The sequence below is a fragment of the Hemitrygon akajei genome, chromosome 2 (genome assembly GCF_048418815.1).
Source record: "Hemitrygon akajei chromosome 2, sHemAka1.3, whole genome shotgun sequence".
NCBI lineage: Eukaryota > Metazoa > Chordata > Chondrichthyes > Myliobatiformes > Dasyatidae > Hemitrygon > Hemitrygon akajei.
Genome location: NC_133125.1, coordinates 192,242,930 through 192,266,624, shown reverse-complemented (window position 1 = coordinate 192,266,624; position 23,695 = coordinate 192,242,930). Strand labels below are relative to the sequence as shown.

Sequence of the window (23,695 nt, the reverse complement as noted above, 5' to 3'; positions counted from 1 at the left end):
GATATTAGGGTTGTAATAGTCAGTAACTTCAGCCTCCCTAACATTGACTGGGACTGATATAGTGCTGAGTGATTTGACAGGGTAGAATTTGTGAGTGTGGTCTGGAATGTTTTCACAAGCAACGTGTAGATACCGAACTAGAGAAAGGGTCAAATGTTTCAAGTGTCAGTGGGGGTGGGGGGGTGGGGGCACTTTGGGACCGGTGACCATCATTCTGTTAGATATGCTTGTGGACTCGTTCTGAATTGGATCGAAGTGAATGCTGAAGGGATCAGACGGGAACGTGATGGTTGTTTGGTCGAGGCTGTTCACAGGTCCAGGCGCACAAAGCTGCAGAAAGTTGTAAACTCAGTCTGCTCCATCATACTTTACTGAAATCCATACACACTACATCCACTGCTCTACCATCATCAATGTGTTTTGTTACATCTTCGAAGAACTCGACCAGGCTTGTCAGGCAAGACCTGCCCTTGGCAAAGCCATGACTATCCCTAATCAGATTAAGTCTCTCCAAATGCTAATAAATCCGGCCTCATCTGTATTTACTGTGGAGAAAGTCATGGAAGCTAGGGAATTCAGGGAGGAGAATACGAATGTCCTGAAACACGCTGACATTACAAAGCAGTCTGCCCAGCTTAAACACATAAAGCTAAATAAACCTGGGGGTCTGACCCAGTGTATCGTCTGGCATGGTGGGAATCCAGGGAAGAAATTGCTGTGCCTATGTCTGTGATATTTCGAACACTGAACATGGAACAGTACAGCACAGGAACAGGCCATTCTGCCCAGTGTGTACTGGTCTAATTTTGAGACTGGCCCAGTCAGTGACATCTCTCTGAGAACATCACGTGAAGGGTAAAGTGGAATCGGGATGTTCAAGGAATGTTTCCTGACACAATGAGTGGTTTGTTCCTGGAATGACAGCTGGGATAGGGAGTGGTGGAAATAGACACAATCGTGATGTTTAAGAGATTCAAAGGCTCATTTTATTATCAAAGTTTACAACTCTGAAATTCTTCAGTTCAAACAGGCATTTAAACAGTGAAATGAACAGGCAGGGAATGGACGGTATGGAGTGTTGTTGAATAGAAATACCCAGGGGAACAAGTACATAGTTCCTGAGAGTAGAGACACAGGTAGACAGGGCAGTGAAGAAGGGGTCTGGTACGCTGGCCTTCATCGATCGGGGATTAAGTACATGACATGGTTTGTCGTGTTACAGCTGTACAAGACATTGGGGAGACCACACTCAGAGTACTGGGTGCAGTTCTGGTCACCGAGCTGTAGAAAGGATGACATTCAGCTGGAATGTGTGTAGACAAGATTCACAGGAATGTTACCGGGGCTCAAGGGCTTCTGGAGAATCTGGATCGACCTGGACTGATTTCCTGAAGCAAAGGAGACTGAGGGTTGACATTATTGTGATTGATGAAATCCTGCAGGGCAGAGATGAGGTCAATGGTCACAGTCTTTCCCCAGGGTAGGGGAGTCTAAAAATCGAGGATATAGACTTAAGCTCAGAGGGTATAGATTAGCAGGGGACCTGAGCGGCAAATTTTCCACACAGATGGTGGTCGGTAAATGGGACGAGCTGCCAGAGGAAATGGTAGACACTGATAGAGTTGAGACATCTTAAACAAGTTCTTGATTGAAAACACTTAGAGGGATGCTGGCCAAATGCAGTCAAATGGGACGTGCTGAGGAAGCCACCTTGGTTGTCAGGGACATGTTACGTCGAAGGGCCGGTGTGCGTGCTGTCACCTCCATTAGTCTAATTAGGAAGAGTGGGACCTTACATCAGAGCAGGGCTGTACAGGAGTGATGTCAGGAAGTTTTCCTGCATCCGTCTTTGAGTAATCCCAGTGTATCCGACACCTCACAATCTTCTGCTGCATCAAGATCCCCCGTTTCAGTGTCAAAGATATTTGCCTAACAATTTAAATAATTGATACGTAATCACCTTTTCACCCTCCTGCTTTACCCCTCTATTTATTTTCTTTAATCCTTTTCGCTCCTTATGGAGCATAGGGCCTCAACAAAAGTCCTCCACTTCCTGCGATCTCTAGCAGATGTTTTTGTAGTCTCCCAAGTTTGGCCGGCGGCTTTCAGTTCATCCAAAAGCCTACGCCTCCAGGTTTGCTTTGGGCGAACTCTTCTTCTCTTCCCTTGTGGATTCCATTCGAGTGATTGTCGAGTGACATTCGACTGGCTCTTCCTCAAGGTGTGGCCGACCCATCTCCACTTCCTCCTCCTTATCTGGAATACAATAGGCTCTTGGTTTGCTCTGTTCCATAGGTCTAGGTTTGACACTCTGTCGTACCACTTGAAGCGGAGGATCTGATGGAGGCATTTGTTGAGAAAGGTCTGGATTTTGTTGCAACTGGTGTTAGTGATTCTCCATGTTTTTGATCCATATAGCAGGATGGCTTTCACATTGGAGCTGAATATTCGGAGCTTAGTCTTGACAGAGATGGCCAGAGATCTCCAAACAGGTCGCAGGGTTGTGAAGACATGTTGGGTTTTCCGATCTTTGCTCTGATGTCCTCATCTGTACATCCTGATTTACTGATTTTGCTTCCGAGGTAGGTGAATTTGTCTACATCATCAACTATTTGTCCTTCAATCCGTATTGGCTCCTCTTGTTTGTTATTAATGCATAGAAATTTGGTCTTCTCCTGACTGAACTTGAGGCCTATTAGCTGTGAGGTCTCTCCCAAGGAATCTACTTTCTTCTGCATATCTTGAAGCCAGTGTGAGAGAACAGCGAGATCATCTGCAAATGCTAGGTCTTCCAATTTCCCTGTTGACGTCCACTGGATGCCTCTCTCTGAGCCAGCATAGGCTGTTCTTGTAGCCCAGTCGAGTACCACAAGAAAAAGTAGAGGCGACAGCAGGCATCCCTGTCTGACTCCAGTAGTGACCAGGAACTCTTCGGACATTCTGCCATCGTGGATGACCCTGCATGAGAAGCCATCATAAAGCTGCTTGATGATATTCACCATCACTTCCGGTACACCATAGTGTCGTAAGATGCTCCACATTGACTTTCTGTCCAGGCCATCAAATGCCTTCTCAAAATCAATAAAACACACATATAGTGTGCCATTCTATTGACTGCTCCACAATGACTCTAAGTGTAGCTATCTGGTCAATGCATGATCTCTCTTTCCTGAACCCTGCCTGTTCATCTCTAAGTCTCTGGTCAATGGCGTCTTTCATCTGCTCCAAGATTACCCTGGTGAGAACTTTGCTAGGAATGGACAAGGTGATCCCCTCCACTTGCCACACAGTGAAAGATCTCCAGATTTTGGCAGCTTCACAAGGAGGCCCTTCTTCCAATCTGATGGGATCTCTCCTGTTCTCCATATCAAATTCAGCAGTATATGCAAATTGTCCACCATAACCTCTCCACCCTCTTGCAATGCTTCTGCAGGAATGTTGTCTTCTCCAGCAGCCTTGTCGTTCTTCAGGCTTTTCAGGGCTTTTCACATTTCTTGCTTTGTGATTTCACCTATATTGATGTTGAGTGGGTCTTCAGGCTCCAGGTCAGGTGGGTTCTGTGGTGGTGGTCTACTCAATACTTCCTGGAAGTGTTCCTCCCATCTCGCCAGCTGATCTTCAACCGAAGTGAGCAGATGGCCTGTCTTGTCTCTAACAGGTCTGTTGAAATTGCTTTTCTTCCCTCTCAAAAGTTTAGTTGTCGTGTAGAGTGCCTTGAGGTCCCCTTTACTGGCCGCTGTTTCTGCTTGCTCTGCTATTTCATTGAAGTAGGACCTCTTGTCCTTTCTGAGCTGTTTCTTCACCTCCTTGGCCATCACGCTGTACCTGTTGGCAGTGATTTGTTTCTGTTGCCGGGTTCTGGCCTGATTCAACTACTGTTTGAGCTTTTTCCTCTCCTCCACCTTCTGCCATGTCTCGTCCCTGATCCAAGGTTTACTGTTGACTGGTGGTCTTCCCAGTACTTCTTCGCAGGCTCCTACAGTGGCCTGCTTGAAGGTAATCAGGTGTGTTCCGCTGTTCTCTCATCTTGTTCCTCTATTTGAAGAGCCCCAAAGTGGTTTTGCAAGGCGATGTGGAAATCTTTCTTGTTCTCTTCCGTCTGTAGTTTTCTAACATCAAACTTCATTCGCGTGTTCTGTTGCTTCTTCTTGGCTGACAGCTTCATCTTCAGCTTTACAACAACCAAATGGTGGTCAGATCCAATATCTGCTCCTCTTTTGGCTCTCACATCTTGCAATGAACTTCTCCAGCGCTGGCGGACTATTACGTGATCAATCTGGTTCTCTGTTTGATGGTCAGGTGAGACCTAGGTTATCTTATGGCAGCGTCGGTGGGGAAAGAGGGTACCTCCAACGGTCAGTTCATTGAAGGCACAGAAGTCGGTAAGGAGTTCTCCATTTTCATTCATATTCCCCAAACCATTCTGGCCCATCTCTCTCTCCCTGCCAGTGTTATCGCTGCCTACTTTGGCATTCAGATCTCCCATGACGATCAACACATCTTGCTTAGGTACCTTTTCAACTACTGCTTGAAGCTGGGTGTAGAAGAGATCTTTTTCTTCTTCCTCTGCGTTGTTAGTTGGGATGTAGCACAGGATAATGGATACTTTCTGGAATCTGGACTCGAACCTGGCTGTGATGATACGGTCGGACACTGGTTCCCATTCTATCAAACTTCTGGCTGCTTCTTTGGACAACATCAGGGCCACACCAGCCTCATGCGGGTCTTCCTCTTTTTCTTTGCCGGAATAGAGCAGAGTTTCTCCCGTCTGCAGTTTGGTCTCACCAGAAGTATTCCACCTTGCTTCGCACATGCCCAGGAGTGTGAGGTGGTACCGGTTCATTTCCTTCACTGCCTGTGCGCACCTACCTGTCTCCCAAAGCGATCTCACATTCCATGTTCCGATTAGGATAGATTTCTTCTGTGAGAGCAGCTTTGGAACCTCCATAATGTTTTTCCTCAGGTGAAGGAGGGTTGTCAGCCCTGCAGCTTCCTGACGGGTTTGGTTGCAGTGCGTCATCAGCCTCCTGAATGGGGCCCTGCTTTTCCCGAGATCTGGGTTAGTGGTTGACAATCTGTTGACGGTTTCTGTAACAATTGCTTGTTTTACGTGAACGAGTTGTTAGCCCATTGCACAATCCCCAACCTGGAGGACCAGGGGTTTTCTGTCGGGGTTACCTTCCCCTAGGTGATGGCACTTCCATGCTAACGAGCTCCACCTGCCCGGGTTTGAAATCAGAGTTTACCTTCTCCTAGATAGGCTGCCATCTAACGAGTCCTATCTACCCGGGTTTGGAATCGGAGTTCCTTCTCCTAGGCTATGTTGGTTCGCGGCACCTTCTTCCATATTATCCAGTGCACCCCTCACATGAGGGATCCCCCATCCTCCACCCAGGGGACGCGCCTCAATGCCGTATAGCCCCTGTGCGAGGCCTCTATTTATTACCCAAACCTGTCTATCCTCCCTCTGATCAGTCTGCACACTGCTCTGAAGAACATCAGAAACAGAAGCAAGGAGGCCATTCTGTCCCTCACACCTGCTCTCCCATAGACATGATCAATACCACTTCCCTGTGCTCATGATGTTTCTACTGATTCACTTTGTATCCAAAACTCTATCCACGTCTCTCCTCAACATAATTGATGTGTAAATGTGCACAGCCCTGTTAGATTGTGAGCTGTGTAAATACATTTATTCACCTCTGTATAGTTGTCCCCTTACTGTACCTCCTCATCCTGACACCCCTGTAACTAGAAGCATCATCCCAGCATCGACCTGGGGAGCTCAGAGCAAGTCTCAGGGTCTCTCTCTCTCTCTCTCTATCTCTCTCTCTCTCTCTCTCTCTCTCTCTCTCTCTCTCTCTCTCTCTCTCTCTCCTCTCCCTCTCCCTCTCCCTCTCCCCCTCCCTCCCTCCCTCCCAAACACAAATATACACAGAGGGCTTCACCATTTACATTTCTCCATTGCATCAATCACCAACACAGTCTGCCCGAGGATTGTGCTGCGATCAGCCTGCATGTGTTGCCACACTTCCGGCTCCAAAATATCATGTCCCCGTCTCTCTCACCTTCACCGTACCTCTCTGGGTAGATCCAACCTGAGCATCGATTTCTTTAATGGTCCACTCCCCTCTCCTATAACATTCCTCCTTCTCTATCCCCCTTCCAGAGGAAATTACACTGCACTCCGATTTTTTTCTTGACTCAGATGCTGGAAGAACTAAAACAAAACAGAAATTACTTGCAATCCGCAACAGAGCAGGTAGTATTTGAATCAATTCCGGGAGAGGTCACCGACGTGGAATGTGAAGCCTGTTCCTCTCTCCACAGATCCTGACCAACCTGTTGTGTTTTTACTGCATTTCCTGAGTGTGTACCGGGTCCGTTTTGGATGCTGTTGAGGGGGATAATCCCGAAACAGGATGACCACAGCGATTGGAGCCTGGTTCTGTGGTGAAGAATGAAAAAAAGACGAGAAATGCAGTTGTCATAAGGGATTCCATAGTGAGGGGAACAGGTAGGAAGTTCTGTCAGCCTGATAGAGATACCCGCATGGTGTGTTGCCTCCCAGCTGCCAGGCTACGGGATGTCTCGGATCGGGTGCAGAGTATTCTGAAGGGAGAGGGTGACCAGCCAGAAGTCTTGGTACACGTTCATACCAATGACACTGGTAGAAAAAGGGAGGAGGCCCTGAAGAGAGAATTCAGGGAGTTGGGTAGGGAGCTGAAAAGCAGGACCTCTAGGGTAGTAATCTCAGGATTGCTGCCTGTGACAAGTGCTAACGAGCGCAAGAATAGCATGAACAGGCATATTAATGCGTGGCTGGGAGACTGGTGTAGCGGGCAGTGTTTTGGGTTCCTGGATCATTGGGGGAGGAACGACCTGTACAAAAAGGACGGGTTACACCTGAAAATCCTGCCTGACAAAATAGTGCAAATTTTTGAGGAAATTACAAACAGGGTAGACAAAGAAGATGTAGTATATGTGGTGTACATGGATTTTCAGAAGGGCTTTGACAAGGTGCCAAACATGAGGCTGCTTAGCAAGATGAGAACACATGGTATTACAGGGAAGTTACTTGCATGGGTGGAGTATTAGCTGATTGGCAGAAAACAGAGAACGGGAATAAAGGGATCCTATTCTGTCTGCATGCCGGTTACCAGTGAAGTTCCATTGGGGTCGATGCTGGGTCCACTGCTTTTTATGATGTAAAAAGTCAATGATTTGGACTATGGGATTAACGGATATGTGGCTAATTTTGCCAATGATACAAAGATAGGTGGTGGAGTGGGTAGTGTTGAGGAGAGAGAGAGCGTTCAGAAAGACTTAGATAGTTTAGGGGAATGGGCAAAGAAGAGGCAAGTGATGGAAAGTGTATGGTCATGTGGAAGAAATAAGCGGGCAGACTATTATTTAGATGGGGAGAGAATTCAAAATGCAGAGTGTTACATACTCACAGTTTGTACATGGGATGATGTAATGGTCTTGTGACTGGGATGATGTAATTGTCTCATGAGCGTGGGGTGATGTGATGTCACGTGATGGCATGTTCCAGACGATATTTAAACAAAGCCCGTGGTCTGTGATGCAGTTCTCATTTTAATTTTAGTGCAACGTTGTTGTTGCCGGTCGGAGGTGTGGCGACTCCACCGGTTTTGTTTGTTGCATGTTTATTTTTCCCTTACAGTCCAGTATCAGAGAGTGAAGGCATTGCTGGAGTTATCCGAGTTCAAAGGATTGGATAAAGTTAATGTCATTCAGCGTCTTGGGAATGTTAGACTTTTGTGACTTCGTTCAAAAATTGTGGCATGCACATTTGAGTGAAACCCCTGCAAGGTCGGGAAGGTTTGTGCAGTGACCACCCTCCAGTCAAAAGGTCAGTTCCTTTCATTTCCTCCTGATTTCTTCGAACAAGGCATCGCTCGGCTGTGGGATCGGCAGATTCATCATTACTTCGAAGGAATCGTTGTTTCGGGGAAATCTCACTTTAATGACTGTATAAATCACATGCACATTTGAACTTATCACTTCAAGTCTGTGCTTGGATGAGAACTCGTTGAGAACAGTTTCTACGTTTGACTGTTCGTTAGATATAGCCGCCGAACTATTAACTTCCGGTTAAGTTAGTCGTTTGTTTACTTTGCTAACTTTTGAGCAGAAGTTAACAAATCTCTGGATTTGTTTATAAACCCTTTCTCAGTTTCATATCGATTGCTGCTGCATTCGTAACAAGAGAAGCAAAGGGAATTGGGAATCCTTCTGCAGGATACCCTAAAGGTTAACCGCCAGTTTGAGTCGGTTGTATAGAAGGCAAATGCAATGTTGGCACTCATTTCTAGAAGTATAGAATATAAGAGCAGGGATGTGGTATTGAGGCTCTATAAGGCACTTGTGAGACCACATGGAGTATTGGGTGCAGTTTTGGGCTCCTTATTTTAGAAAAGATATACTGACATGGGAGAGGGTTCAAAGAAGATTCACGAGAATGATTCCAGGAATGAAAGGGTTACCATATGAGGAATGTCTGGCAGCTCTTAGGCTGTATTCCCTGGAGTTCAGGAGAGTGAGGGGGGTATCTCACAGAAACATTCCGAATGTTAAAAGACCTGATCAGATTAGATATGGCAACGTTATTTCCCATGGTAGGGGATTCTAGGAGAAGAGGGCACGACGTCAGGATTGAAGGATGTCCACTTAGAACTGAGATGCGGACAAATTACTTTAGTCAGAGGGTGGTAAATCTGTGGAATTTGTTGCCACGAGTGGTTGTGGATGCCAAGTCATTGGGTGCATTTAATGCAGAGATAGATAGGTTCTTGATTAGCCAGGGCATCAAAGGGTATCGGGAGAAGGCAGGGGATGGGGATGACTGGAAGGATTGGATCAGCCCATGATTGAATGGCAGAGCAAACTCGATGGGCCGAATGGCCTACTTCTTCTTCTATATCTTATGGTCTTAAAATGAATATGATTCAATGTCGAGCAATGGCTCCTCATGTTCCACCAGTGTGGCTGACAACCTGACGTCATCAACATCGATTTCTCAAACTTCTGGTAGTTGCTCCCTCTCTGTCACTTTTCTTGTTTAATTGTCTCCTCCTGATCCACCAGCCCCATCACCCTACCTCTTTCCCCTACTTCCCCCACCCCCTCCATCTGCCCATCACCCACACACTACTACCCACCTCCCTCCCTTTATTCACTCCACTTCCCCCTCCTGTCAGATTCCAAAATCTTCAGCCCTTTGTCACTGACAACTCTCACCTCCCAGTTTCTGACTCATTTCCACACTCCACCCCTCCCTCATCTACCTGGATCACCTGCCAGCTCTGTCTCCATCCCTCTCTCCACCATTCTGCACAGGTCATCTTCACTCTGACTTTCAGTCCGGATGAAGGGCCTCGAGCCAAATCGTCACCTGTCCATTTCCCTCCACAGATATTATCTGACACGCTGGGAGACCCAGGAGCTTTATGTGTTACCACAACTACATGTCCCGTTTTCCCAAGATTCACCTTGACCTCCCTCTTTCAGTTAACACCACTTGTCCCACTTCACCTGTCACGGTGAGAGTGGACTTCAGGACCCGGGGGAGCCGGGGAGCTCAGGACCCGCCGCCCGCGGCTACTGCTGAATCCGCAGTGTTTCTGTTCCTTTGACGGATGCGGTAAACGATTTAAAATTAATGGGTCGATAATTCTCATATCGTGTTTATTTCACTCTCCGCACATTTATATTTATACTGACTTACTCCTGTCACCGGTCCCGGGACACGACCCGTTTACAGACCAGGAGTGGAACCGGAGCAGATTCTCAGCCACTCGTTTTTATATATAATCCACAAGAAAGGATAAAGTTTCTCCGTGAATTTATTCCCAGCGAAGGTGTGGAGATGGGACTTGGTCTCCGCGTTGTAAAATGAAACTGCCCCGGACTCATAACTGAGATAAACTCCCACCCTCCCGGGGATGGGACCGTCAGGGAGACGGGACACAGGGGAGGTGTAAACATTTATCGCATCTTTAAACCGCCCGATGGTCCAGAATTCGGTCTCCGGACTCCTTATGACCCGTCACTTCCTCTTCACAGACTCTGCGGCAACTCCCAGTTCCCAGCACCGACTCCCCGTCACCTCCACCTCCCAGTAATGTCTCCCCGACGTGAATCCCTCTGATCCCAGCACAGAAGGCCAGGCTGTGAACCTCTTCCCGGTGTCAGGGAGATCTCTCAGGGTCCCGGTCAAACTCACACTCTTCCGATCCTCAGACACCTCGAGCGCCGGATGCGCCGTTTCCACATCCAGGGTGACAGAGACTGGGGGCGAGAAGCAGAGGATTAGAGAGTCCCGGGGGATCGGGGTGGGGGAGGGGGGAAGACTCAGTATTAAGAAGGGGTGGAGCAACAACTGTATCCAGATGAGGATGGGGTGAATAAACACTGGAGGCATTTAAAGAGGAGGTAAGGCAGAATTGATTCATGCCGACCAACTCATTTCAATGAACTAGTTCCATTTGCTTGTATTTGCCCATTATTCCTTTAAACCTTTCCCAACCACCTACCTGTCCAGATGTCTTTTAAATCATTGTAACTGTATAAACCTCTCCGGTTCTCTTTGGCAGTCTCCTGAGCCCACTCACTCACACTCAGTGAGTCTCAATCGGAGTCGGACAATTGAAGGAAACCGGTGACTAAGGGGTCACCGGTTGGAACTTTCGAGTGCCCACAAGGGTGGGTTGAGCATCGAACCAGAACAATGATAAATGGCTATCACGTTGAGTGATTGGGGCAATCTTGTGGAGTCTACTTATGTGTTAACCCTTGCCTGGGTGGTAGTTTCCTTTGAAGATGGCATCCCTGTAATAAACTACTATTGGTGATAATTCGCAATTGGATTTGGAACGACGACGGATAAAACCTACGGCGATTGTTATCCTGTTTTACCACCGTGGAACCTGCGGAATACGACATAAATGCCTTCTCTCGACTTTCACCTTGGATTACAAATATCTCTCTCACATCATTGAATCTGTGGATGATCTGAACTTTCATACCTTACCATCTCACGATTTTAAGCCTGGTGCTCTCCTTCTCTGCGAACTCAATAGTTTGGGAGATACATTTACGCATATGTATACTCATAACATTGTTAACTTTTGATTATTCTTGTTTAAGTTGCTATATTAAGTAGATACTAATAAAGATAGTGGTTTTAACATCAAAACCATGATGTTAAACCATGATGTCTGATGAGAAAGGATTATCTTTGTCTAGGATAGAGTCTGTAGCAGAACAAAATCGAGATCTTGAGATTGAAGCTTTAAAAGAAACAGCTCTCTCAGATGATGAGATTTAAAAAAGTGCCAGTAGGATACTATCTCAAGGATGGGGTATTGATGAGGAAGTGGAAACCACCTATGTACCTGTGAATGAAGAATGAGAAATTGTTCACCAAGTTGTAGTTCTTAAAGTCTATGGGACTGAAATTTCAACTTTAGCTCACAGTATGCCTTTAGGTGGACACTTTGTGGTGAATAAAACTGGAAACAGGATTAGGAAAGAATCTTACTTGCTTAATCTGGGGGAAGATGTTGTGACCTTTTGCAGAACCTGTCACATTTGTCAAGTTGTGGGTAAAGCTAATGAGGCCATCCCAATGGCCCCACTTCAAACTATACCTGTATTCGGTGAACCTTTTTCCAAAGTTATAGTAGATTGTGCTGGCCCATTGCCAAAGACAACAGCTGGCCATCAGTATCTGTTAACCATTATGTGCACTGTATCCAGATTTCCAGAGGCGATCCCTCTCAGAAACATTAAAGCTAAAATTGTGGTGAAGGCTCTCGCCAAGTTTTTTTTTACTTTTTTCATTTTGCCTAACGAAATTCAATCTGATCAAGGCAGTAATTTTACATCAGGATTATTCCAGCAGGTAGTCTGTGAGCTAAACAAATTACATTGTCTGCTTACCATCCAGAATCGCAAGGAGCTTCAGAAAGATTTCATTCTACCCTCAAAACAATGATTACGACATACTGTGCTGAGAATGGAAAGGACTGGGATGAGGGGGTACATTTGCTCCTATTTGCCGTAAGAGAATCGGTGCAGGAATCGCTGGGTTTTAGTCCAGTTGAACTCGTATTTGGTCACAGAGTGAGGGGACCTTTGACCATGCTGAGGGAACAGTGGACTGATGAAAAAGTGCATGATAGCTTGTTAAGCCATGTTGTGGAGTTCAAAAAATAAATTACACCAAGTCTGTAGCCTTGCAAGATAAAACCTACAGTATTCTCAAAACAAAAAGAAATCTTGGTATGATAAGCGAGCTCGAGAAAGGACATATCACGTGGGAGACAAAGTACTGGTGTTATTTCCAATGCTGACAAATCCGCTCCAAGCAAAGTTTAGCAGACTGTATGAAATAATCTCTAAAATTGATTCTTTGAATTTTGTTATTAAAACACCCGATCAAAGAAAACTCACACAGGTGGTACATGTAAATATGATAAAGTGTTATTTTGACCCGGAGACGCCATCTGTGAGCGTTGTTGTAGGAACATGTGAAACTAGAGGGCCTGAGAATAGGACTACTGACTCGTCTGATAATTTTAACAATCTGAACATAGTCTCAGTGAAGCTTATGAACTCAGTTATTTTGGAAATCATTGGTAACAAATTGGTCCATTTGCAGCCAAAGCAACGACAACAACTAAAAGAATTAATTCTAAAGTATGAAGATTTGTTTCCCAATGTACCCAAACAAATTTTGGCCACTGTTCATGATGTAGATGTTGGTCAAGCTGACCCAATTAAGCAGCACCCCTATCGCATGAACATAGTAAAGAGTAAATTGGCTGAGTAAGAGATTGAATATATGCTGGAAAATGGTATTATCGGGCTGTCAACATCAGATTGGGCATCACCCTGTGTTATTGTGCCCAAACCTGATGGTAGCGTTAAATTTTGTACTGATTATAGGAAGGTAAATGCAGTAACAAAGACAGAAGCTTACCCTATCCCTAGGGTGGATGATTTAATTGATAAGGATGGAAAAGCTAAATTACTTACAAAGATTGATCTGTTAAAAGGGTGTTGGTGTGTTCCATTGATGGAGAGAGGCAGAGAAATCTCTGCGTTTGTGACACCTTCTGGATTGTATGAATATAACGTTTTCCGTTTGGAATGAAAATGCTCCAGGAACCTTCCAAGGAATAACTAATTCTGTAATTCGAGGATTAGAAAACACAGATGCCCATATTGATGACTTAGTCATAAGCAGTGGCACTTGGGAAGGACATATCTCAGCAGTAGAAAAGCTGTTTGACAGGCTTTCCAAGGCCAACCTTACAGTCAACTTAGCTAAGAGTGAATTTGGCCATGCAACTGTGACCTATCTCGCCTATGTAGTTGGTCAAAGCAATCTGGCTCCTGTTCAGGCAGAAGTCCAAGGAATTTCTGAGGTTCCTGTTCCAACGGCTAAGAAGGCTCTTACAAGGTTTTTGGGAATGGTTGTATATTACCGTAAGTTTTGTAAGAACTTTGCTGATATCGCTCTTCCCCTAACTAATCTCCTACGGAAGGGTGAGAAGTTTGTTTGGACCGAGACTTGTCAGGAGGCATTTGATCGATTAAAAGCTATTCTATATCATCAACCTGAGCTCCGACCACCTGATTTTACAAAGTCATCCTCTATAGCTGTGGATGCCAGTGATGAAGCTACCGGGGCAGTGTTATCACTAAAAGATAATGGTGATGTTGAACATCCTGTAGATTACTTTTCGAGGAAATTTAATGAACATCAAAGGAATTATTCCACTGTAGAGAAAGAGTTGTTGTCACTCATTGTGGCTTTACTACATTTTGATATCCATATTTGTCCTGAGCAGAAACCACTTGTGGTTTACACTGCTCGTAATCTGTTAGTGTTTCTGAGTAAGGTAAAGGACAAAAACAGAAGGTTCTTAAACTGGAGTCTGATTTTGCAGGAATATGATATGGTAATAAAGCATGTGAAAGGCACAGGCAATATCATTGCAGATTGTCTGTCGAGATACTAAGCCAAGTTCAAGAAAAAAACTGGTATTTATATACGCTTCTACAATGTGTTACATGATAATCACATATATATTATATAACCATATAACAATTACAGCACGGAAACAGGCCATCTAGGCACTTCTAGTCCGTGTCGAACGCTTACTCTCACCTGGTCCCACTGACCCGCACTCAGCCCATAACCCTCCATTCCTTTCCTGTCCATATACCTATCCAATTTTACTTTAAATGACAATATAGAACCTGCCTCTACCATTTCTACTGGAAGCTCGTTCCACACAGCTACCACTCTCTGAGTAAAGAAATTCACCCTCGTGTTACCCTTAAACTTTTGCCCCCTAACTCTCAACTCATGTCTTCTTGTTTGAATCTCCCCTACTCTCGATGGAAAAAACCTATCTATCTATCCCACTCATAATTTTAAATACCTCTATCAAGTCCCCCCTCAACCTTCTACGCTCCAAAGAATAAAGACCTAACTTGTTCAACCTTTCCCTGTAACTTAGGTGTTGAAACCCAGGTAACATTCTAGTAAATCTTCTCTGTACTCTCTCTATTTTGTTGGTATTTTTCCTATAATTCGGTGACCAGAACTGTACACAATACTCCAAATTCGGCCTTACCAATGCCTTGTACAATTTTAACATTACATCCCAACTCCTATACTCAACGCTCTGATTTATAAAGGACAGCATAGCAAGAGCTTTCTTCACCACCCTATCCACATGAGATTCCATCTTCAGGGAACAATGCACCATTATTCCTAGATCACTCTGTTCTACTGCATTCTTTAATGCCCTACCATCTTTCCATGTATGTCCTATTTGGATTATTCCTACCAAAATGTAGCACCTCACACTTATCAGCAGATGACTCCATCTGCCATCGTTCAGCCCACTCTTCTAACTGGCCTAAATCTCTCCGAGAGAGACAGAGGGGCGGAACTATTTGACACTGCAGATTGTTTTGATTTAAGCAAGAACACTCACTCACATAAAGCCAGTCGCAGTTGGAGTCGGACAATGGAAGGAAGCCAGTGACTAAAGGGTCACTGTTTGGAACATCTGAGTTCCCACATGGGTGGGTTGAACATCGACCCAGCACATCGATAACTGGCTATCACGTTGAGTGATTGGGGCAACCTTGTGGAGTCTACCTGTGTGTTAACCCTTGCCTGGATGGTAGTTCCCTTTGATGACGGTGCCCCTGTGATAAGCTACTATTGGTGATAATTCGTAAGTGGATTTGGAACGATAAGGGATAAAACCTACTGTGATTGTTATTCTGTTTTGCCACCGTGGAACCTGTGGAATATGACATAAATGCCTTCTCTCGACTTTCACCTTGGATTACAAATATCTCTCTCACATCATTTAATCCGTGGATGAATTGAACTTTCATACCTTACCATCACAATATTTTAAGCCTGGTGCCTCCCACCTTCCTTTCCCCGAGCTCAGTGGTTTGTGAGTTACATTTACGCATATGTATACTCAGAACACTGTTAACTTTTGATTATTCTTGTTTAAGTTGCTACATTAAGTAGATACTAATAAAGATAGTGGTTTTTAAGATTCAACGTGGCACTAGACAGGGTGGTCTGTTGAGCCCTTTGCTTTTTGATCTGGCCTTGGAACCTTTAGCCATTGCTTTTCAAGAATCTAATGATATCACTGGTATTTTAAGGAGAGACACTGTTCATAAAGTCTCGTTCTTTGTATGCTGATGATTTGTTGCTATATATTTCTAATGTTAAAACTTCATTACCCCATGTGATTTCTTTACTCTCCTGTTTTAGCCAGTTTTTAAGTTATAAATTAAACCTACATAAAAGTGAACTTTTCCCTTTCAACAATTTGATACCAATAAATTCTAACTTTCCTTTTAAAATTGTAAGAAACCAATTTACCTATTTAAGTGTAACAATCACTAAAGATTATGTGTCGATTTAAAGAAAAATTTCTTACTCTATTGAATCAGGTAAAAAGTATACTAACAAATTGGTTGCCTCTTTCGTTATTGTTAATTGGTCGAATTAACTCTATCAAAATTAATATATTACCTAAATTTATAACTCTTTTTTAGGCATTGCCGGTTTTCATTCCTAAATCCTTTTTTGGTTCTCTTGACTCTATTATATCTTCTTATATATGGAAGAATAAGCATTCTAGATTAAATAATTCATCTTCAAAAAGATAAAAAGAATGGAGGATTAGCCTTACCAAACTTTAGATTTTATTATTGGGCAGTTAATATAAGAAATCTTACATTTTGGTTATATTATATAAATCGTGAGGATTACCCGATGTGGGCTTTTTTTAGAAGCTAATTCTGTTAATAAATTCTCTATTATTTCTCTTCTTGGATCCTCAATTCCTTTGTCTTTGAGTAAGTTAACTGATAATCTGGTAGTTAAACACACTCTGAGAATTTGGATACAATTCTGAAAATATTTTGGCTTATTGAGATTTTCTCTTTCAAGTACCATTTTTTCTAATTATTTTTTAAAATCCTCCATGATTGATGTGGCTTTTAAAGAATGGGATAGACTAGGTATTAAATGCTTTCAGGACTTGTTTGTAGAGAGAAGTCTTTTTCCGTTTGAACAATTGTCAACTAAATACAGTTTACCCAAAACGCATTTTTTTCGATATCTACAAATAAGAGATTTTTTTACAGTCTCAAATAGGTACATTTCTTAAAAGTCCTGTTAAGAATCTACTAGATGTAATCTTTAATCTGAAACCTTTTTATAATGGATCAGTATCTAATATTTTTAATATGCTGTTAGGAATGAGAAGTGTTCCTTTAGATAAAATTAAAAATCTTTGGGAACAAGATTTACAGACTTCAATTTCTGAGGAAACTTGGAATCAAATTTTTAAATTGGTCAACACTTCATTGTTATGTGCCCGTCACTCTCTCCTTCAATTTAAAGTGGTCAACAGGGCCCATCTAACTAAAGATAAGTTGTCTTGTTTTTTATTTAGATATATCTCCATATTGTGATAAATGTAATAATGAACTTCACTCATTCATATGCTTTGGACATGTCTGACTCTTGGAAAATATTGGAAAGAAGTATTTCGAAACTTTTCGATACTTTTTAAAGTAAATTTCAAGCCTAATCCTTTGACTCCTTTATTTGGTATTGTTGGAGGAAAGGATATTATTTTAGATATTATTTTGGATATTATTTTGGAGCCATCTGATCTGCACATACAAAATGCTGGTGGAACACAGCAGGCTAGGCAGCATCTATAGAGATAAGCACTTCGTTAGTCCTGACGAAGGGTCTCGGCTTGAAACGTCAAGAGTGCTTCTCCGAATAGCCTGGCCTGCTGTGTTCCACCAGCATTGTGTGTGTGTTTTTTGAATTTCCGGCATCTTCAGATTTCCTCGTGTCTCTTATGGCCAGAAGGACGCTTTTGCTTAAATGGAAAGACGAGGCCCCTTCTAATCATGCCCAATGGTTACGTGATGTGATGTCATGTTTAAATTTAGAGAAGATTCGATGTTCAAACTTTGAATCTAATCAAGACTTTCAAATATTGTGGAGACCTTTTCTGAAATATTTTAAAAACTTTTGATTTGCTGTTAAAGCACAGATGATGACTAACATCCTTTTTTTATTTTTTTTTCTACTAATCAGCTTCGGTCTTGGTAGGGGATAAGATTTTTTATATAATAAAATTATTATTTTTCAATGTTACGAACTAATTGACTAAACAATTATAGGGTAAGGAGTCTTTATATGCGATTTAGTTTAATGTTTTTACGTGTATATATTTTTCCTGTACTCTGTTTTCGTGTATGTATATATATATATATATAAATTAATAAAAATATTGGAAAGTTAACAACAGTGAGATCATGCATCCAACAGGGGGCAGAGCTGAGTCAATCAGACTGCGGTCACGGACAGGTCAGACAGGGTTGAGTGTGGCACGAAGGACTGTTGTATTTTTCTAACAAACCCTGTCACCACAGTGATACCAGATTTTATCCCCCTTAAGGTCATTAATGGAATATTAATTCCAGAGCTACCACGTCAGGATTCAAACTCGTGCATTGGCTTGTTTGTCCAGTGCAAATGAGATCAGGATGCAATGATTCACCTAACAGACCAGTGAATTGCTTGTATTTTCCCCTGGTTTGGTGTGTTCAAGGGTCTAACCTCTCCAGCTGACCATGTGGCAGTGATGCGTCCCAGCAGGTGGGGTTGGTGCTGGAATGAATCTGTATGTTTTACCTCGCTTAATGCCGTCAAACGCTTCTCCCAATGCAATGTCGAACAAATAGTGGTGATAGAATTTTTCAACCAGCAGGGCACCATCGGTCACTGACAATATCTGTTCTTCATCACAAAACCTGTAACTATTATACAGCTAGTTATAAACTGAACATCAGCAATATTTCATCTATTTTACAAAACCATACAGAGGTTCAGTAAAGACCATGTCCTACCTCCTCTTCCGACGAGCTTCCTCCTGAAATAAATAAAACACAGATTTCAGTTGACTGAGATGACTGAAGTCATCCGAACAGCAGGAATCTGAGTCAAGTTATTACAAGCTGCTGAAAAATCCCACTTAACTCTCTCCCACTGAAACGAATGGAGAAAGAGGAGAACCACGGGAGAAAGTACAAAGGATGTTTATGAAAATTATACTGTAACTGAGAGGATAGAACTTACAGGAGAGACTGGACAGGTTGTGCATTTTTATCTGGATACTATGTCAGAGAGGATCAGTTGGACGAATTTAACATTCCAAATGGATTTGATGGGATGGCAGTGGAGAAAATATTTCTCCTTGTATTAGACCAAAAGTCAAAGATAAAACATCAGTTGGTTGTTAATAAATCCCACAACAAATGTGGTGAAGAGAACATCAGAAACACACTCACAGCCTGTGACTAACTGGGTGTTACTCCGAGTCTCAGGGGATATTATACGTGGGAATCACAGAAACGATCACCAGCTCAGTGCTCTGATCAGAGTAACTCATTCCCGAGAAGGTTGCAGACTGTCCTGTGATGTACAGATGTAGTAGGAGGCCGGTTCGGGATAGCAAACAACAATCCTGAACAGTCAGGATGTCCACATGGTGGAAATCAGTTTCCAGCTACAGTATTTGCGATAAAATGCATTTTGTGATGGTGCACTTTTACAGAACCAAACTGAAATCTCTCACCATGAGGAATGTGATATTTTCTTGTTGACTCATCCGTTCCTGTAACTTTGAGACTTCCTCCTGAATAGAATTTAAATTCTCTTGAATTTCTCGAAGATTTTTTTCCATTGGATTCAGAATCCTCTCCTCTTCTTCTCTGAGATCTCGGAGTGCACGCTGCTCTTTCTCAGTGAGAATCTGGTGCAGTTCAGCATACTGGGATGTGATGTGGGACTGAAGGCTGTGTGACTGTTCCTGTCAAATGAAAGGAGAGGCTAGTTTTCTATTTGAGGCTACTTTTTGTATTTCCTTCTGACATGGATGGTAACCATTCAGCCCATTAAAGTCTATGCTGGTTCTCAGAACAATCCCCCCCATCACATTGCCCCATGACTCCCTAAAACGTTTTCACTGTCTCTGACCCCCCTAATTCCGACCTGAGTCATAGACCACCCAACTTCACAAGGTTAATTACAGTAACCAATTTACCGTTCAACCATGCAATGTCGACTAAAGGAAGGTACTGGTTACGGGGAGAACATACAAACTCCACGCAGACAGCTCCAGGTGTCAGGATCGGTCCCAGGTTACTGGAGCTGCGACACTCTGCTATTCTGCATTAAAGGGAACAAAACTACACAGCGAATTTGTAAATTCTGCTCAGGAGCCTCACCCGAACTCCAGAAATCTTCTCTATCTGTTGTTGCTCCATTTCCTCGAAGTCCGATTTCTTTTTAGTGAGAGAGTCTAAGGAAGATTTAACCCGACCCTGGGAATCAGAGAGTGAAGACATTAGACCAAAATATGCAACTAAGTAAACAGCTAATCAAAACCTGCTTAGTTTTACCTTGTAGGTTTCAACGGCTTGTTTAATCGGCATGAAGTTGTGAGACTTGTGTTCCCGAGCATCTCTACAGATCAGGCAGATCAGTGTCTTGTCCGTCTCACAAAACAGCTTCAGTTCTTCCTCATGTTCCTCGCAGTGAAGTTTACTTTCCTTCTCCTTCGGATTCAGGTTTAGTTTTCGAGCTTTCTTAGACAGATTTGCTAAGGCCCGATTGACCTTGAGGGTGCGGTCTGCAAACTCCTCTCTACATTCCGGGCAGGAGTTTCTCTCCTCCCTTTCCCAACACCGTGTGATACAGGAGCGGCAGAAGCTGTGCCCACACTCCAGTGACACCGGATCGGTGAAGAAATCCAGGCAGATGGAACAAATTGCCTCTTCGGTTAAACTCTCGAGCTGTCCTTTCGAAGCCATGTTAACTCCCGGTACTTCCTGGTTCAGGATCCTTTCACTTTCAGGGAGCTGCTGAACGTCTACAGTACTGATATTGTCCTCTAGGGGCGCTGCAGTCCTGGGAATGAATGTTCCTTTCCAGTGAGCAGGAATCGTGTTCATTTCCACAGCAGCGATCAGAAACACATTAAACAAGTCTAACATAGATAAAGCCGGAGAGAAGAGCTTGGTTCAGTCTACGGCAGAACTGAAAGGGCAAGTCCTGAAAAGAGAGAATAAAGGGACAGTAATTGCAGGAATCTGGAAGGAAAAGAGAGCTGCTGGAGGAACTCAGCGGGTCAGACAGCATTTGTGGAGAAAAACAGACAGGAGAAATTCCGGGCTGTGACAGTCCAGATGAAGGTTCTCGAACTGAATTGTCGATTGTCCATTTCTCTACACAGATGATGCCTCACCCTTGGTGTTCCTCCAAATGTTCCTTTTGTTTAGCTCGAGGACTGAAGATAGTTAAACTGAGGTGTAAAAGCGGTGGTTAATGTAAATTTATAGCAACTATTAAATCAGTTAATAGTATGAAACACGGGATGTGGAGGGAATCTGCTGTGAGGAGACGGATGCTGTGGCGATGACAAAGATGTGTCTGCAGGAATCACCACAGGACTGGACATTGTACGTCACAGTGTGGAAAACATTCAACTCCTGATTTCCATTTCCCTGCTTGACTTCACCACATACGGCCCGGCTCCAAAGATCCGGTCTCACTTGTTCTGAACAGGGCCCACGTGTGGAAATGATTCTTCCCCTGCCTGTCTTCTGAACCCCGTCAGCCCCGGAGAGCAGGGGCACTGCACAGGGGAGTGGTGAGAGCTTCAGAGATCCACCAGCAGCCGCTGCAGTACAGCTCCCGTCTCCGAACAGCAGGAGGCAGCTGCAGACAACGGTTTTATTCAAGAGCTCCAATAACGTATCATAAGTCAATTCAGTACGTTTAGGATCAGTCTTTTTTTTTCTTTCCATTGCCGTTAGAATCTTTCCCAGGGTCTCGCCCTTTAGATCTTAAAGCCATTTCTGTATTCATTTCTTCAAAATTCATAGTATACTCTTAAAGATAAGTCCAAAAATGTAACAAGAATCTTCTGGTGTAGGTAAAAATAAGTTAAGTAAGGGTGATCATAGGTTAAAAAAGTAAAGGTTATGGAGAGAATCTAAAACAGTGCTCACTCCATGAGGGTCTCCTGGTGACCCCCCTCACTACGTTTCTTGTGGCATTTATTGGCAGCCAACTGATGTTTTAACTTTGACTTTTGATCTTTGCCCAAGCAGAAATATTTTCTCCACACTCACTCCATCAAATCCATTCAGAATCTTAAATTTCTCCACCTTATCCTCACTGACATAAAAACATGAAACCTGTCCAGTCTCTCCTGTAAGTTCCATCCTCTCAGTTATGGGATAAATTTCATAAACACTCCTTGTGCTTACCCCCATGGTTCAGTGTCCCTCTTTCATGCCTTAGGAAAACAGGTTGAGTGAACTCGGCCTTTTGAGGTTGAGAGGCATTGATCGTGTGGATGGTCAGAGGCTCTTTCCCAGGGCTGAAATGGCTGCTTGTGGCACAGGTTTAAGGTGCTTGGGAGTAGGTACAGAGGAGATGTCAGGGGTAGGTTTTTTTTTACGCAGAGGGTGGTGAGTGCGTGGAATGGGCTGCTGGCAACGGTGGGGGAGGCAGATTTGATAGGGTCGTCTAAGAGACTTTTGGATAGATACATGGAGCTTAGAAAATAGAGGGCTATGGATAACCCTAGTAATTTCTAAGGTAGGGACATGTTCAGTAGAATTTTGTGGGCTGAAGGGCCTGTATTGTGCTGTAGGTTTTCTATGTTTCTTTCACCATGTGTGTTAGTGGGAGTAAGTGGGAATTTTCAGCAGTTTGTAATAACTTGACTCAGATTCCTGCTGTTCGGATGCCGACAGTCAGTTTCAGTCAATTGAGATCTGTGTTTTATTTATTTCAGGAGGAAGCTCGTCGGAAGAGGAGGTAGGAAATGGTCTTTACTGGTACTCTGTATGGATTTGTAAAATAGTTCAAACATTGCTGATGCTCAGTTTATAACCAGCTGTATAATATTTACAGGGTCAGTGATGATGCCCAGGCATTGTCTGTGACAGATGGTGCCCTACTGGCTGAAAAATTCAATCATCCCTATTTGCTGATATCGTCGGAAAAAGTGTTTGACGGCATTAAGCAAGGTAAAACATACAGTTTCATTTGTCCTTGTTTATGAGACACAATTTCAACGGTTCAAATTTAATGTCAGAGAAATGTATACAGTATACATCCTGAAGTGCTTTTTCTTTGCAACCATCTACAAAAACAGAGAAGTGCCCCAAAGAATGAATGACAGTTAAATGTTAGAACCCCTAAGCTCCCTAATGCTCCCCTCACTCCCGCACGTAAGCACCAGCGAGCAGCAATCCCACTCCCCCCACCGGCAAAAATAAAGTGCACCCGCTACCAGCACTCAAGCGTGAGCTAAGCGATAGCAAAGACACAGACTTGCAGTTACCCCAAAGACTACATTGTTCACCCGATAGTTGGACACACTGCAGGCACTCTCTCTCCTAATAAGGGAGAGAGGGGTGACCCCAATTTTCCAGCCATCGGGAGAGAGAACAAACAGCTTGCTGGTTTACGATGTTAAAAGTCCATTATGTCGCTTTTTCCGAGCTCTGTGCCTGAAGATCACAAAGATCCCCGTCCCCAGGGACCCAGCAGATGTTCCGACTCCACCAACGACACACGGGTCTCTTGTGGGGACACCGACCCTTGATTCGCCCATCTCCAGTTGCTTGGGAACCTAGACTTCTGAAAACGTGCCGATATCGTGGGGCAAGACTTCAGTATGCCGAATAGCGGCAGATTGTGGAACCCCAAAAGCCGACCCCATCTCGCAAAGAACCGTTGTCAGCGTGTAACTCCAGGTCAGGGTCTTCAAAAGAACCCTGAAAGGAAAAAATAAAGATATTAATTATAGAGTTGCCGTTGGGAGCCATCACGACTTCGCTCTGCCTCCTTGATATAATTAGACACAAAATATGGCTGTAATAATAGGGCTGAAGGGGAACTAGAGACAATAAGACATAAGAGCAGAATTATCTATTTGGCCCATCTTTGAGCCGTGTCCAACGTTATCACATATTTTCTCAGATCAGGAGCCCAAAACTGTTCACA

The 23,695-nt window shown here is 43.6% G+C and overlaps 1 pseudogene; it reads right to left on the bottom strand.

Moving 5' to 3' along the window:
• Positions 1-9,756: 9,756 nt before the first annotated feature.
• On the bottom strand, positions 9,757-20,484 carry LOC140719438 (zinc-binding protein A33-like; annotated as a pseudogene).
• Positions 20,485-23,695: the final 3,211 nt, after the last annotated feature.